Source organism: Periplaneta americana, chromosome 5, assembly GCF_040183065.1.
Source record: "Periplaneta americana isolate PAMFEO1 chromosome 5, P.americana_PAMFEO1_priV1, whole genome shotgun sequence".
Classification (NCBI taxonomy): Eukaryota; Metazoa; Arthropoda; class Insecta; order Blattodea; family Blattidae; genus Periplaneta; species Periplaneta americana.
In genome coordinates, this window is record NC_091121.1 from 82,433,273 (window position 1) to 82,448,797 (window position 15,525).

The 15,525-nt window shown below is 33.7% G+C and overlaps 1 protein-coding gene and 1 long non-coding RNA gene across 5 annotated transcripts in view; one reads left to right on the forward strand and one right to left on the reverse strand.

Moving 5' to 3' along the window:
* The window catches only part of LOC138699906 (uncharacterized), a 210,872-nt gene that overhangs the window by 59,416 nt on the left and 135,931 nt on the right, over positions 1 to 15,525 (forward strand). The window contains exons 1-2 of one of the 2 annotated variants that reach the window (XR_011332126.1): positions 2,891 to 3,293; positions 5,457 to 5,510. This is a non-coding gene — a long non-coding RNA (uncharacterized lncRNA). Of the gene's footprint in view, positions 1 to 2,890; positions 3,294 to 5,456; positions 5,511 to 15,525 lie in introns of those variants that run through there. The other variant, XR_011332127.1, reaches the window with a different exon arrangement.
* The window catches only part of LOC138699904 (uncharacterized), a 36,974-nt gene continuing 27,269 nt past the window's right edge, over positions 5,821 to 15,525 (reverse strand). The window contains exons 4-6 of one of the 3 annotated variants that reach the window (XR_011332124.1): positions 13,451 to 13,705; positions 10,758 to 10,843; positions 5,821 to 10,668 (exon numbers count right to left, since the gene is read on the reverse strand). The gene's annotated coding sequence lies outside the window, so the exon portion shown is untranslated. The other 2 variants (XR_011332123.1, XR_011332125.1) reach the window with 2 other exon arrangements.

The following is a 15,525-nucleotide window of genomic DNA, read 5'->3' on the forward strand; positions in this document are numbered from 1 at the left end:
TCCATACATCTATCAGACGTACGAAAGAGTTTATATGCATTAACTTTTTCGTTATTCCCCTTGCAAACGGCGATTTAAGCTCTGAAGGTATTCTGACATCGGCAAGAAATGCCAAATCTATTACCCAATTTTGATCCATTAATTCAGTAATGTTTGTACCCTGAAACGGAATAATTACAAAACTATCATATATATTTTCAAAAAATGCGTCAATGAATTCTGTCATCCGTGATAATCATACATATTCTTTCATTAAATCAATTTCAGACTGCGCATTTCTAAAAAACGAGCCAGTCCACAACTGATCCTGTCGTGTTTACTAGAACCCTAGATCATATATACCCACATTGCTCGGTCTTATAGGCTTTGACGGTAACTACTTTTGTCAGGTTTACTATGCTGCCATCTACTTGTTACATAAGGAGTCACATCATAACTCCCATTTGAATTGCATTAGAGATTGTATTGCCACTCGGCGGACGGGTGGCGATCCTGGCGGTTTTTCTCTTCAAAGTGCTAGCGATTTTAAAATAGAATGAGCAATCTGTTATATATGATCTAGGCTAGAACACTGCTTAACTTTGAATGAACCAGTGATGGCGAAGGGAGGGAGATCATGCTTTACTCTCCACTCTGCTTGTGAGTTCAGGGATTTATTCGCGAATGAAGAAATGCTCACGCCTTGCTTATCTTAAGCGATGTCCTTGAGCTTTGCTAACTACGGGACCAAAGATTTGGTTGTGAATTAACAGGGCGGGCACAAAAAGCCGTTACCTCCCATAAATACCTCAAATATACACACTATTTATGTAATTCCGGTCATTATGCAGACATACAACCACTTTACACTAACTCTGTGTCCTGAGAGTCCAAAGGGTCAGTATATCCTCCATCATTTTCCTCACACAAAATAATGCGTCGCCAGGTTTGATGTGACATTCGCCTCAGCATTTCTGGTGTAATCTGTTGGAAGGCGCGTCGCACAGCTTCCTTTAATTCATCACTGGTATGGTACCGTTCCTGTGCAACAAGGCTCTTGATGAAACTCCACCTCAATGAGTTGTTTCCACAACGCTGGATTGACCGTGGATCACCCATCTTACAAGCTCCTCTCAACTGGTCAACACGCAGCCCTGACTGGACAACCTGTGACAATGCGCTATGGGGTTTCATCAAGAGCATTGTTGCACAGGAACGGTACGACACCATTGATGAATTGAAGGATGTCGTGCGAAGCGCTTTCCAACAAATTACAACCGCAATGATGAGGCGAATGACACATCGAACCTGGCAACGCATTGTTTTATGTGTGGAAAATGATGGGTGACATAATTACCCTTTGCACAATGAATTTATACGATTCCGAGCAGCAAATATTTTCCGGAAAGAATTAAGACACCCCGAACAGCCCAGCCACTAGTCTTTATAGAGGGATCAGCAGAAACAGATTGGAGAAACCGAAATGCGACATAACCAAATGAACGCACAGCACTTTGTACACTGGCATTCAAAGATATCTGACCTCCAATTTTCTCATCGTGTAAGCGAACTTTCTAACCACAGGAAATTCAGAACCAAATATATAACGAATTGACAAACTTTGAAATAGTTCGTTAATTCTCTATGGGTGACCCTATTATTGGGACGAGTAAAAAAGTGTTTGGTAAAATGTTGCTTAAATTAAGTATCAATTATTCTCATGATTGACGATGTCAACTGTTTCCCGCTAAATCCAGCGGTTTTTTCTTTACAATCATTAAAGAGGGATGAAATTTTGAATTTTATAATGCGGGTATATTTATGTACTCTCGGCGACACTGTATGTTATCTTCACCATCTATTCTTAGGGTACGTACAAGTTGGAGCGCGGTCAGCGCGTCTGGCCGCGAAACCAGGTGGCCCGGGTTCGATTCCCGGTCGGGGCAAGTTACCTGGTTGAGGTTTTTTCCGGGGTTTTCCCTCAACCCAATATGAGCAAATGCTGGGTAACTTTCGGTGCTGGACCTCGGACTCATTTCACCGGCATTATCACCTTCATCTCATTCAGACGCTAAATAACCTAAGCTGTTGATAAAGCGTCGTAAAATAACCTACTAAAAAAAAAGTTGGAGCGAAGATAAACGATAAAAGAAGCAGCGATGCTATATCAGAGAGAATTGAAGCATGCATTGTCATTGAGGTGTGCCTATTGGAGTAACGATAAAAGCGACGAAAAAGATAAGTTCCATTTTCTTCGCTCTTGTCGTTCATATAATCTCTGATTAAGATTATCAATATATCCGAATATTAATAGATTTATTATTATTTCGGCATATTAAATTAATTGTTGTAGATATTGGCAAATTGATCAGTTGTGTATTTATTCGTGATACATTATGTGTTCACAATAACCAATCACAGCACAACGAATTTATACTACCTTTGGGATGAGAAACTGGTTCAATTTTGTACGTATTTAAGTTATATTAAACTTGAATCTAGCAGCTGATATTTCCTATATATATATATATATATATATATATATATATATATATATATATATATATTCTTTCATTAAGTGGATGTATAGAATATCTTCTACTGATAAATCAAAATGTTCGCTTCCCGCGTCCTCGTCGCTCCGATATGAACACTTGATTCTTTGATAATACCAAAGCGTCGCTAGATCATTTCTTTTATCGTTTATCGTTGCTCCAACGTGTACCTACCCTTAGAAGTAATAACTAAAGAATTAACACATTCACGAAAAAATTATCGATCATTATCGATTAGTTGAGGTCATTGTACTTGTAGAGTTGAGATTTCAGAAATAATTACATGAAATAGAAGTCTAATATTGATTTTAATTAAAACATAGTAAGATTATTACACATGAAGGAGAAACCAATAAGTAAGATATCGATCAAATTACAGAAAACGGAAATTTGGAACGATGCTGGTAAGTTTTCCTCTCAATGCGTGGAAAATTTCAAGAAGAAGGAGAAATGTTGTTGTCACAGATTGGCAATACAATATATGACGTCACAACATGCTGTGTTGATGTTTCTACATATTTAAATTCAAGGTGTCAATAATAAATTTCTGGTTAAAAATGGGCATAATTTATATTGTATTTTTTCGTTACTTTTCGCAAACGTGAAATCTTTGCAGGAAGGTTTATTAATTAAGTTAAAAATAGTCCAAAGTTTCGATACAAATCAAATGTGCGTGTTCGGTTCCCTAGTATTCGTAAAAGGTATCGTGTGTAGTGACTGAAGAATATAACCTACAAACACAAATTCGAAAGATGACGAGTAAGTTCTTGTTTTCATTGTGGGCTTTAATGTTAACATTTTTTTTTTACTCTTGTAACATTTAATGAATATATTTTCGTCTTCATTTACTTTATCGATACAGTTCCTATCCACTGTTTCTCTATTTCTTCCTGTGTGGTTTCCATCCAGCTATGCTTTAGACTACCTCTCACTCTCCGAAATTGTTTATGTTTCGTAAAGGTTAGATTAGATTAGATTAGATTAGATTAGATTAGATTAGATTAGATTAGATTAGATTAGATTAGATTAGATTAGATTAGAGAGGCCATGTTATGTTAGTTATTTGTATTGGTTATTCTTTACAATTGCTTTATCAAAAGAAGGTGGATATCTATTCATACCCACCTACCGGCCAAGAAACGTATATGCAATACAAACAAAAAACCAGAACTAACCAAACCTAACCTGTCACTGATATACTCAACCCTACGAAAACTAACCTTCTGTGTCATATTGTAAAATTCCTTTACAGAACGAAAAGTTACATTTGTTCGAATCAAATGTTTGCACATTTAAAGGACAAATCTAAAATTATTTTTATCATTAGTATCATAATACACTGCTCTCTTAAATTAACTGAGCATATTGAGAATTCAATCAATGGCTTTTCCAAAGCACACTATGAAATGTTTCATATGAAGCAGTCTTTATTTCGAAAAAGAAGAAAAATTAGCAAAATTGTGTTTACCTTTTTTTGTTTGAATTATCTCGGAGAATAACCTCCTGATATTAACAACATTACTCACGGTTCTTCTTGATATATAATAATGAAGTTGGGGGCATTTACAACATAGAAGAATTTTGCACTTTGTATTTTTCTTCTGCAAAATGAAATTCGTTGATATAAATGGCGAATTACATCATTTTAGTAAGTAAAAATTACTACAGAAAGATTTTCTAGGCCACCGGCGTGGCTCAGTCAGTTAAGGTGCTTGCCTGCCGGTCTGAAGTTGCGTTCGGGCGCGGGTTCGATCCCCGCTTGGACTGATTACCTGGTTGGGTTTTTTCCGAGGTTTTCCCCAACTGTAAGCTGAATGCCAGACAGTCTATGGCGAATCCTCGGCCTCATCTCGCCAAATACCATCTCGCTATCATCAATCTCATCGACGCTAAATAACTTAGTAGTTGATAGAGCGTCGTTAAATATCCAACTAAAAAAAAAAGATTTTCTAAATATTTGTTTCTATGGTGTTCCAAAATAAGGTTTCTGTACTTTATTGTATTTACTAACTTTGTGTAATATTAAGAGAAACTGTTCTGATATTTAAAAAGAATTATTGATGCAAGTTAATTATTTTCAGAGAAATTCAAAATTCAGTAACCCCGATTCTGTTCATATTCAGTACCTACTTATGAGTTAAATATGCAAAACTAATGTACAAGGAATATGATCATTTCTAGTAGCATTCAAGGCTATCGAGTTTCCAACTTACATAAACACAGGTCCAATTCAGTCCAAATAAAATCTAAAGATATTTTTAATACATAAAATAAGTTGACAAATGAGGGGGAAATAAGTAGCCTACTACTGAAAGAAAGGTATTACTATGTAGCCTACATTACTATTCTTACTTTTATTGAGATTTTAGGTAAATTGATACCTAGCAGTTCTTAAATTATAGTTAAAAAGTAGCTATAGACAGTAGTTAATATTATTCACAATACGACAAAAGAAATGACTTATTGCGGGACGCAAAACAAATGTAATGACACATCATGTTTAATTTTCGTGACAATTTTTCATTTACTTAACAATATAATTGTTGCCTTAATTGTACTCTTTGATGTATCTCTGGATCCTGAAATCCTTTTATGTACTAGTGGAAACCAATCCCGCTTCTAACTTCAAATTCGCTCTAGTGGATATATGCAAATTAACAACTAGTCCCTGACTGAAAATTTTCCCTTTCACTTTCTTCTTTTACTAGTGGCAAGAAGTGAATAATTTCTTCTACAGCACGTAGTACGACAATACACTTAATCTCTGTCTTTAGTTGTAATAAGCAAACCGACTCTTAACAAACCCTTAAAAGATACTATCCTAAGTTTTTTCTTCTTTCAAAGCTAGGACGCACCCATAAAATGAAATGTTTACAATCATAAGAATATTTTTGAGTTGTAATTCTGTGTTTCTTTTTACAGGACCGTCATTAATGGTGCAATGGGCAGTAATATACTAATACATCGCCTTACAAGGTAGGACAAAAATGTTAATATCCGACAGTTTTCTTTTTTTCCAAAGCGATGGATGTATCTTATTTGTAAATTTATTAATTTGTTTTTCGTCTAATGTTGTATATACGACTAAGCGCTATATATGTAAAATATTTACAGGTTACAGACCCTCACAATTTTATTATTGCCCCATTTGACATTTTCACTACGAACGTATGTTCTTCTGATGTCCATCTCAGAAGTTTTCTTTGCATTTAACTTAAAGCTAATAAATAAGTCAAAGACGGAAATATCTAACTTTACATTTTGTATTTTTTTATCATTACATGACGTATTGGAATAGATACAAAAATGAATTCGATATTCAAATTTAAAGTCAGCTCAATTACCCCCACCATAAGATTCTTACAAGGGTCATGCAAGCATTTGGTTTTACTAGTCATAATGACCTATACCGGATTTTCAACTGAATTGCAATTCTGTTCCTCTCTTTGTAGATTGTAGACCGTTAATAATGGTAAAAACTGGAAAATACTGTAGTAGGTATATCTCCTTACAAGATAGGAAACAATGGTATAGTTTGTCAGTTTTTGTTTCCGAAACTGTGGATTCATCGTTGTTGCAAATGAATGCAAATGAAAAGATATCTTTTGAGACTCATTTTCAGACTTGGTCAGTAGAATAACATCACGACCAAATAAAAGTGCATTTATAATTGAGGGGCTTAGAACAAAAAGCAGGTAAGTGACAGAAACCTAGTTTTGAGGAAATTACAGTCAAAGTTCTACATGCAATGAAATATTATACACTAGTTTGGTGAAATGATGCCCATTTAGCAGCACTGCACAGTGTGATCACTTACCTGATTTTATCCCAAAGAAACATCCTTTTGGGCTATCATAACACGCACTTACCTCATTTTTTTAATAATGTCACTTACCTGCGTTTTGTTCTAAGCCCCTCAATTATATTTGTAGATATTAAAATACAAGTTCCCTTAGTTCAAATTTTAGCTTTCCATTTTGTGATTAAAGCGTCTATGTACGCGTAAAATTAGTAATGCTGTAAGTAACTACATCCTTATCAGATGAATCTTTAGTTAAACTTTTACGAGTTTTATTCCCACTTCCATAAATACTTTCGTTTCTCTGTAAAGACTTTTTGTTGCTTTTACCAGGCGAGACAGGAGACCTTTTTCTTTTAAAATATTCCTTAATGATTTTATTGTCTGTTGACTTTAAGGTGTGACGTCATTGAAAATACAACTTTTTCTTTTAAAAATCATTACAACCATAGATTTTAAGTTAAAGGCATGAAATTTTATGTGCATAAAGAGAAAGAACTGTATTCAATGCAAAATACAATTGAATACCTAAGACTAAGACATGTGGCTAAATATATTATAAACCTTTAAGAGTTATGCCCTTTTTGTATGAAAGCCATAACATGAATCCTAATTACGTAATTTATTTGAAATTTTTACTGTTTGAAGCTAACACTGCTACAACATTACTGAACTATAATAAATACCATATGCATGTTAATTTTTTACTTGTAAAATTTTGAACTTAGTGTTGCAAAAATAATAACTTTTTCTTCATATAATACCCTATAAATAAAAATGTAAGTAATGAATTAGCCTGTTATCATTGTAGTTCCAAATGTTCAGCAATATTTAATGAATAACTCCTAAAAAAATCATAGCACTGGAATTTAGAGTTTTTGAGAAAAGTATTTAGATCCTGCAAAAAATGTACATTCGAAAGAAATGAACTGAAACGTCAACAAAAGGAGCGTGGTGAGAGGTGCAGAGTTTAATATAGAAACGATTTTTAATATACTTCCAGGTCTTCCACAAATATAAAATTTGTACACAATGCAAATTACACTATGTAGATTACGAAAAGCTTATTTCCAAAAAAGAAATTGATTTTTGACATCAAATTCATAACATTCTCCCTTAACAAAGACATTATCTAAATTTATAATTAGTGAAGTAGTTTCTAAATTAGTGAAGTAGTTGCATCTTTCAAACAATTTATTTTAACCTAAAGTGTTACATAATCACTGCAGGACTTCCTTTTTCGAATCTATTCTGTTCCTCTAAATTTAATATACAAATGCTCCTGTAGTTTGCACAGTCGTTTCGGATGCTTTTTTAAATGTCATGTTACTTCTTGTTCCTAGCACGTGTTGTACTGTAGGTGTGTAAGAATTCCTCCTTACTTCAAATATATATTTACATATATACATACAATTTAAAACATCTATGCAGCGGTCTATTCAGTATTTACTAAATTTTAGAGTTGTTTGTAATTCTTCTGTTGTTTGTTAGATCAATAGGTAAAGTTGTTGATTCTTGTTATGTCCCTTCTTTGGTATCATGGCTCCATGCTTTTATGTGGGGTAATGTTCTAACCATTGTTTCTCAGTTATAAAATTAATTTCAGTATCATCTCTTTTTGTTCAATTTTAATATTTCATAATTAAAGACATTGTAGCCTGTCTCCCATGTATGTAACCTTCAAAGATGGTTATTATCCAATGCTTTCAAACATTGTTTCTGTGCTTTTTAATTTCAGTGCAAAAGTTTAGTTCAACATTTCTAGGTTTTTATTGTTCAAAGTTGGATAAAAATTTCCAAGGTTATACAATAAACTATTATGAATTCAATTGTATAAAAGACAACTAATTAGTTTCTTATACAAGTGCAAAAGAAAAGCTCTAACTGATAACCTGTTTTCCCACTTTGCTAAATGTACCTCAATCTTCAGGTGCTTAATCTTCGTATATGCTTCGTATTTTTTTAAGTTATCAAGTTAAAGTATATTGTAAATTCTAAAGCAAAATTTAGTTAAATATCTCACCCTTTGTGACACAGAAGAAAAAGTGAACTGAGATCAACAATCTTTTGCCATTTTTTTCAATGCATATACAGGGACATCATTTTATTTTTACTTGCATTTTTATTGTACCTGCATTTCTGAATGTACTTCACTCCCAACCCTTCACTAATGTCCTTGCTCCCGTCAAACACACAAACTTACGGCTGCTGTTGCATTCAAAGTCTTCAAGCAGTGAAGTAAACACTGCAGTGTATAGTGTGTTTCAGAAATATGGTTGCGTTTTCTATAGAAGAAAGAACCTATATTAATAATATCGTACTAAAAAATTATATTCAAGAAATGATAAATTCAATTTCAGAGAATATGCTTCAAAATGATTTTAATAATATGCGTAAAGAATTGAAGCCTGCATTGTAATGAACGGCAACCATTTTCAGCAACTTGTTTAAAAATTCAGATTAGCCTATTTTCAATTGAGGTGGCTAGAAGCAAAGGAATGCTAGTGACATTTGTAATAACATGAGTTAAGTGCATCCAGTGTAAGCTAAAGTAAGTTATCTAAAATTTTAGTGGCAAAGGGATATTTTAATCTCATCACACATTAAAATTTAAATAAAAATTTCACCGATTTTACGAAAGCTTAGATATTTAAACCCCATTTTTTCAAAAGTAACTTAAGTGCACTTACTGCCCTTTACTTATGACCCCCTCAATTTAAATGCACTCTCTATATTGTTTGTTAACATCAATAATTACTATGCTAAATAAAGTAGACATTACAAAATGAATATAGCCGCCTGAAAAGTTGAGTTTTTGAAAAAAAATGTTACTACTCTACTGTACTTCGATAAATTCCATAAAAGTGATGATCAAACTGAAAATCGTAATATCGTATTTCCCTTCAACATAAATGGATACACTACTTTTCTCTCCTCCTATACCTAGTAAAATGATTTGTTTACATATTGCACTAGTAACATCAAACTCCTGTAATGGAAGGGGGCAACAGTGTTTCCGAGTATAGCCAGGTTAATGTTAAAAATGTTGGTAAAAATAAAGTGATGTCCCTGTATATTTTCCCTCATGTTATGTGTGTGATATTCATAAAATTTTAGGTCTACTTTGTAGAACACAAGCTGCAGAAAATAATGTAAAAATTTCGTGCAAATAGATTCAGTAGTATCAGAGAAAAATGCACTTAAGATTGAAAAACACCAATTTACAAAACACAGCATTAAACAATAAGAAAGGCATATGAATTACATACGCCGCGAAATTTAAAGAGGTAATTTAAAGGGCTTGTCTGCAGAGATACCCTCCACAATACATATACTGTCTTAAAAAGCAAGTTTTATAATGTTTTATTTAAAAAAAAATTGGGATTTTTTTACCCCTATTTACTACTCAGTCCCCTTAAGAACATGTGGACTTTATTTTGTTGCTTCTTTTATTATGTTTATATTTTTTCGTGATTGTATTGCAACACTTTTATGTAAGCTTTTTTCCCCCTCCTTTAGTGCCTTTTCAATATCTCAGTTACAAATTTGTACAAGTTTCTTTACTCTCATCTTGTTTCTTCAACCCAGGAATTCGAATGCTGCAGATTTTATTCCTTGTGAAATTCATTATTCTTCGATTTATTTTATTTCTATTTTTATTCAGATACTATTTCGAGCGGTTCTGGTATAATAATTTAATGCTTTGTTCTTGCATTAAGTTTTAAACGTTTTAATTCCGAATTTGGAATCGTGCATATAGGCCTACTCTTATGTTAAGTTTACACATCAAGAGGAAGTTATCAGTCCCAATATCACCTACACTGTATACTTAACAGGCTGCCCAAAAGTCCCGCACCATATGCTGGATTACAATATTTGTTCAATATGATGGCCACCAGTGTTAAAACACAACTGTAGGCGTTTCTGAATTTGACACAGTACATTTTTGCTTTGAGGTAGCCTCACACAAGAGTGCAATAAAGCATAATAGTTAAAATAATCACAACAAATAAAAATAATATCATAGTAATCACTAAAAATAGATTCTCTTGCTATAATTATTAATACACAAATTCATAATCTCGGTATTTGAAATGACAAATTACCCATAAAACGAATATCTTGCAAAGTCCATTGGGTGAAATCCGGGGATCGGAGAGTCCATTCCAGGTGTTCCCTACGGTCAATCCATTGGCTGAAATTCTCATCCAGCCAATGACACACTTGCATCCATAATGGTGCGGGGGGGGGGGGTCTTGGATTAATCACTGCGGACGCGAATCAATTATGTCCAACATACGAGGCGCGTTCAGAAAGGAAGTTTCTCTAGTAGGGCTGTTTAGAGAAATAAAACAGAATTTCATCGAAAGATTTGTTGGAACAGATACAGCATTTGTTGAGCTATTTTTCATCACATTCCTCACCAGAATTGAGACATTTGTCATAACGTGAGATCAACTTTTGTATCCCTGTGTCATAGAAGTCTGCCGCCTGGGATCGAAACCACGCACTGGAAAAAAAATCAAACCTTGTGTACAGTGCTGCCCGCACAAAATCGAATAAATGTCCTTTTCGAGAAATTCCCCTGCCGTGTGAACGGGCCCTTACACTGCCAAGTAGGCAATTCCATATCGCGAAACGGTTTCAATTCTTTTGGATGTAATTATAGGCCTAAATTATATAAATTTATCAACTCTGTTCAGAGTTTTGTAAGTGGAAAATTCTACTACCTTCTTCAAACAAATGCATTCTGAAGAAGACCAATAATAGGTCGAAACGTGTAAACCAGGTGCGATAGAATTTAACACAAGAAAGTCTTATAATACATATTCCGAAGTGATATAGTGTTAAAAGTTGTGTAATCAGTATGTAAAATGCATTCTCTTAGTGGAGTAGTTTCTTGCTCTTTTCTTCTTCTTTCGAAGAGATGGGATACTTTTGATAAATTAACTTCGAATTTTCATACCTGAAAACAATGAACAGATCCAGTACGTATATGCGTAACACTTCTGAATAAAACTGTTTCCCCTATTCTCACAAATGAAGATGGAATAATTGTGTTTACTTTAATTGTAATTAATGCAGTTGTCTTCCCACTCCTTGTATTTTAAATCTGCCGACATCATTATTACGTAATTTTGTATAGAATCAAGTTACCTAATTGCATAATCCAAGCATTTACAATAGTCCGATCTTTGCAGAAATGTAATTATTCTTCTATTCAATAAATTGCAGTCACCTTTGTCATTTTTTAACGTGTGCACATCGGTTTAGTCGTAGGAGGTTTTATTACTTTTGAGCTTCCTCTCAAGGCTTGGATATTTATCTATCGTTGGTCTCAGTAGTGTAGTTGGTATAGCCCAGGTCGATGGCATTTAAGTGTGTTTAAATGCGACAGGCTCATGTCAGTATATTTACTGGCATGTAAAAGAACTCCTGCGGGACAAAATTTCGGCACACCGGCGACGCTGATATAACCTCTGCAGTTGCGAGCGTCGTTAAACAAACCATAATTTTTATCTACCTGTTCTGAGATAAATGCTTAATAGTTACGATCTGCCCATATCTTTCTGGGTCTGTACAGGGTGGAAGGGAACCGATGCACCAAAATTTAAAAATTGATTCTACATGTTAAATCTAACAAAATTTTTACTGCACTTTTCCTTCGATGAAGCACCATTAAACAGGAAAAAAAATTGTCTTTGCCCAATGTTTGCAGTGCTCTATTCCGGTAATGGCCCGAGAGAAATGGCTGATTGCTATATAAGCAGATAGGTATAAGTAATCTGAACAGTTAATGTCTTGTATCTTTTTTTGCATATCAAACCGTGTAGTCATGAATTTAAATTGAATAATTGCGAAAATCATTAAAATAAATCTTGCAACGCAGCGCACAGTCGCGCGTCACCGACTGAGTACTGCAGAGGAAAAGGGGAAGATAAGGAGTGCAGGCATCGCTTGTTAGAGTTATTGCAATAGCCGTAATGTTGCCAAATGCTTCATAAAATCATAACGATTTCTTCTAAAACGATGAATCTTAGAGAAAAAACTTATTTGAATTTTTAATCTCTCCTTATTATCTATTACCAGTTTTATTTTGGTGCAGAGGTTATAACCCACTCTGTTATACATTTCCTGTTCGTTTTGGTTGATATTGCAAAAATTATTTTATGAAAAAATAGGCTTACTTCGCCTACGTACCAATTCATAGCGTAAAAATTCGTCGAATGTAAACAAATCAGAGTCATCTCATTCATTCATAGTGTTCTGCCCAAGGGTAGGTTCTTTTACTGCAAAGCCAGCATTTTCCAGTCTTTCCTATTTTCTGCCTTTCTCTTTGTCTCCTCATGTAGACAGCGCAAAGGATATCTGGAGAATGTAAAAAAGCTAAAGCCTGTTCTCTCTCCCTACGAACAACTATACAAAGTGGTAAAGAGCATGTGATTTTGCGTGACTGTTTGCATTCTCCAACGATCCACTGCGCCGAGTTTTCTTTTATTTTAGAGATTTTGTACATGTTTCTTAACAACTTAAATTAGAATATAGTGGGATATCTCGTTCAATTTTAATTTGAGTTACATAACTTTAAATAGAATTTATTGTTTTGTTTGTTTTAATCTTACTTATTTTGTTTTCTTTTTTTTACATTTTGAAATTTTTTTATTAATTTTGTATGCGAAAAGAACATATAATAAATCAATGTAGAAGAGAATTCCTCCTTTAGTGACACTTCTTAAAGCTGAATGTTATTATGTTATTTGAAGTAATTTAAATAAAATAAAATTATTTGAAGAAAATCTTCTCCACATTCTACTTTCCTCCACAGACTGCATAGGATTTCGAGAGAGAAAGAACCTTGGCCCCTTTAATGAGATAATTAACCGAGAAACCTCAGTAAGAAATCAGATAACGCTTGCGTAGGAGAAACTAGTTTTGCAGACATAAAACGAATCCGTGTTGTACTTTTATGGGACTAAACACAATCTTTCCCACAGCATTTAAATTTCTTCCTTCTTTTGCGTCTTGTTTTGTGGGATCCAATTGTAAAAGCTATGCTCCGACGCAAAAGAGAACTTTAACCAAAGATATAATAAAACTTTACTGAAGGTTATCTTACCTTTACGATGTCACACACATTATTTCTTTGTCTTCATTAATGTCTGAAGCAATCTTCATCTAATAAACGTCTGTTGTCCTCTTGTGAAGAGAATGAGTTCGAACTTGCAAATTTATTACACTCAAGTTCGATTCGTGAAGGAAGTTGAAGCTACAGTATGTGTCTCTTACAGCTTTTATGCTCCGTCTTGAACGTTCTCGTAAGAAAAACTGTATTACTAACTGTGATTATTAACTGGTATCTTGTATCCATAATCTGAAAATAAAAGTTAAGGTTAATGAAAAAAAGTGGTGGTGGTGGTGGTGGTGGTGGTGGTGGTGGTGGTGGTGGTGGTGGTGGTGGTGTTGGTGGTGGTGAAAGTGAAGAAGAAAAAGAGAAAGAATAACAATTATTTGTCCATACTTTCATATAATGCGGACACAATTTTGAGAAAGATTTATTATTGCCTATGCAGTTCCGTGTTTAAGTGAAATTATAATCTACAAGCTTATAAAGTGATGATAGTAACCACAGCTTAGATTAATTCGTGTACAGTGTACGAATTCACAGCATGTAACACAAAATTGCGTGAATGAATAGTTGTATATATTTGGAATATATTCCTAAAACTTTTACATGATTCAATTAGTGTTCTTTTGTCTTTTAAGTCATAGCTTTACAAGAATGTTTGTTCGAATGATCTGTGCACAATGCGTTAGATTTATTTAAGGTTTCCAATGAAATTCACAAAAAAATTTTCACAAGAATGATTGTATTTAAAACATTAAATTCTTCGTGCTAAATGATAGGAGTTATCATTCTAAAAATAATGTCCCACTCATTTCTAAACAATTAATTTATTCGAATTAATAAATAACTCTGAAGTAAAGCAATACAATACACTTTAATAGGTTACATATAACATTTGCTAAAAAATACGTGTTTACTTTTTATATATCTTTTTACTTTCACTTCTTATTTAATAATTTGTACTTTTCTTTCAGTCCATCTTTATTTTTGAAATGTATTTGTTTACTTTTTCATTATTTTCCACCAAGGTCTTTTCTTCATTCTTCGTTCCTTCTTTCCTCTTTAATTTATATTTAATTAAACCTTGCTTATATGGGCCCTATTTATCTTTTCTTATTTGTTGTTTCAATGAAATATCTTAAGCTGTGATACTGCATAGCAGAAATGAGAAAAGTTCCATCCAAATCTATCTTGACTAAGGAGATATTGCTGTTTCTCTTTTTCCGTTTATAGTTGACATATAGTTGATAGAGATGTGGACGAAAGAGAAAAACGAGATTATCATTGTCACCATTAGGTAGGAAATTCGTACCAAAAGAGTAGATTTCAGTTGAGTACAGCGAGGAGTATAGATGTCATTTGCACCTCGGCCTGGTCCCGCTCGCTACAGGCGATACAGAGTATGTTCACATAAACTACGCATGGCAGCATTCTGTGGAGCTGTGTAGAGTCATTAATACTTTGAAGAATATTGTTAATTTATATTAGTATTTTAGGTTATGAACAAAGTGAGCTATTCTGTTATTGTATTATTTACGTAATGTTAATATTATACATGATTCCAAAAAAGTAAACTCATCTGTTATTAAATAATTATGCAAGCAGGAGTGTGTAACACATTTTTTTCCCCTGATTATTCTTCGTTAAATGTTGACGTCTCGTGCTGCTATGCATTCGGTTGCGTTACAGTCCAAGTTCAACATCGGAATTGCAATACGAACTTCCTAGCTTCATTACAATATAAACGAAAAATTTTCTTGAAAACAATTATGGGTTTAATATTATGTGTCACATACGAGATATACTTATCATTAGATTCACAAAGTAGTTGTTCACCTGGTGATAGTAAGACATACTGTATCACATTTCAAATTTGCTCCAGTAACTTAGAACGAATATTTTCAGAGTACAAATGTTGTTTTTTTTTTTTTCTGAACATAAAAGGAGTATTTGTTATGTTTAGTCAACTGTCCGAAGACAGATTTGAACCTCAAAAGTAACACCAATAAGGCATCACTAATAAGGCTACTAGGCCAGGAGATAATGGGGTAGGATAGCCAGTTCCT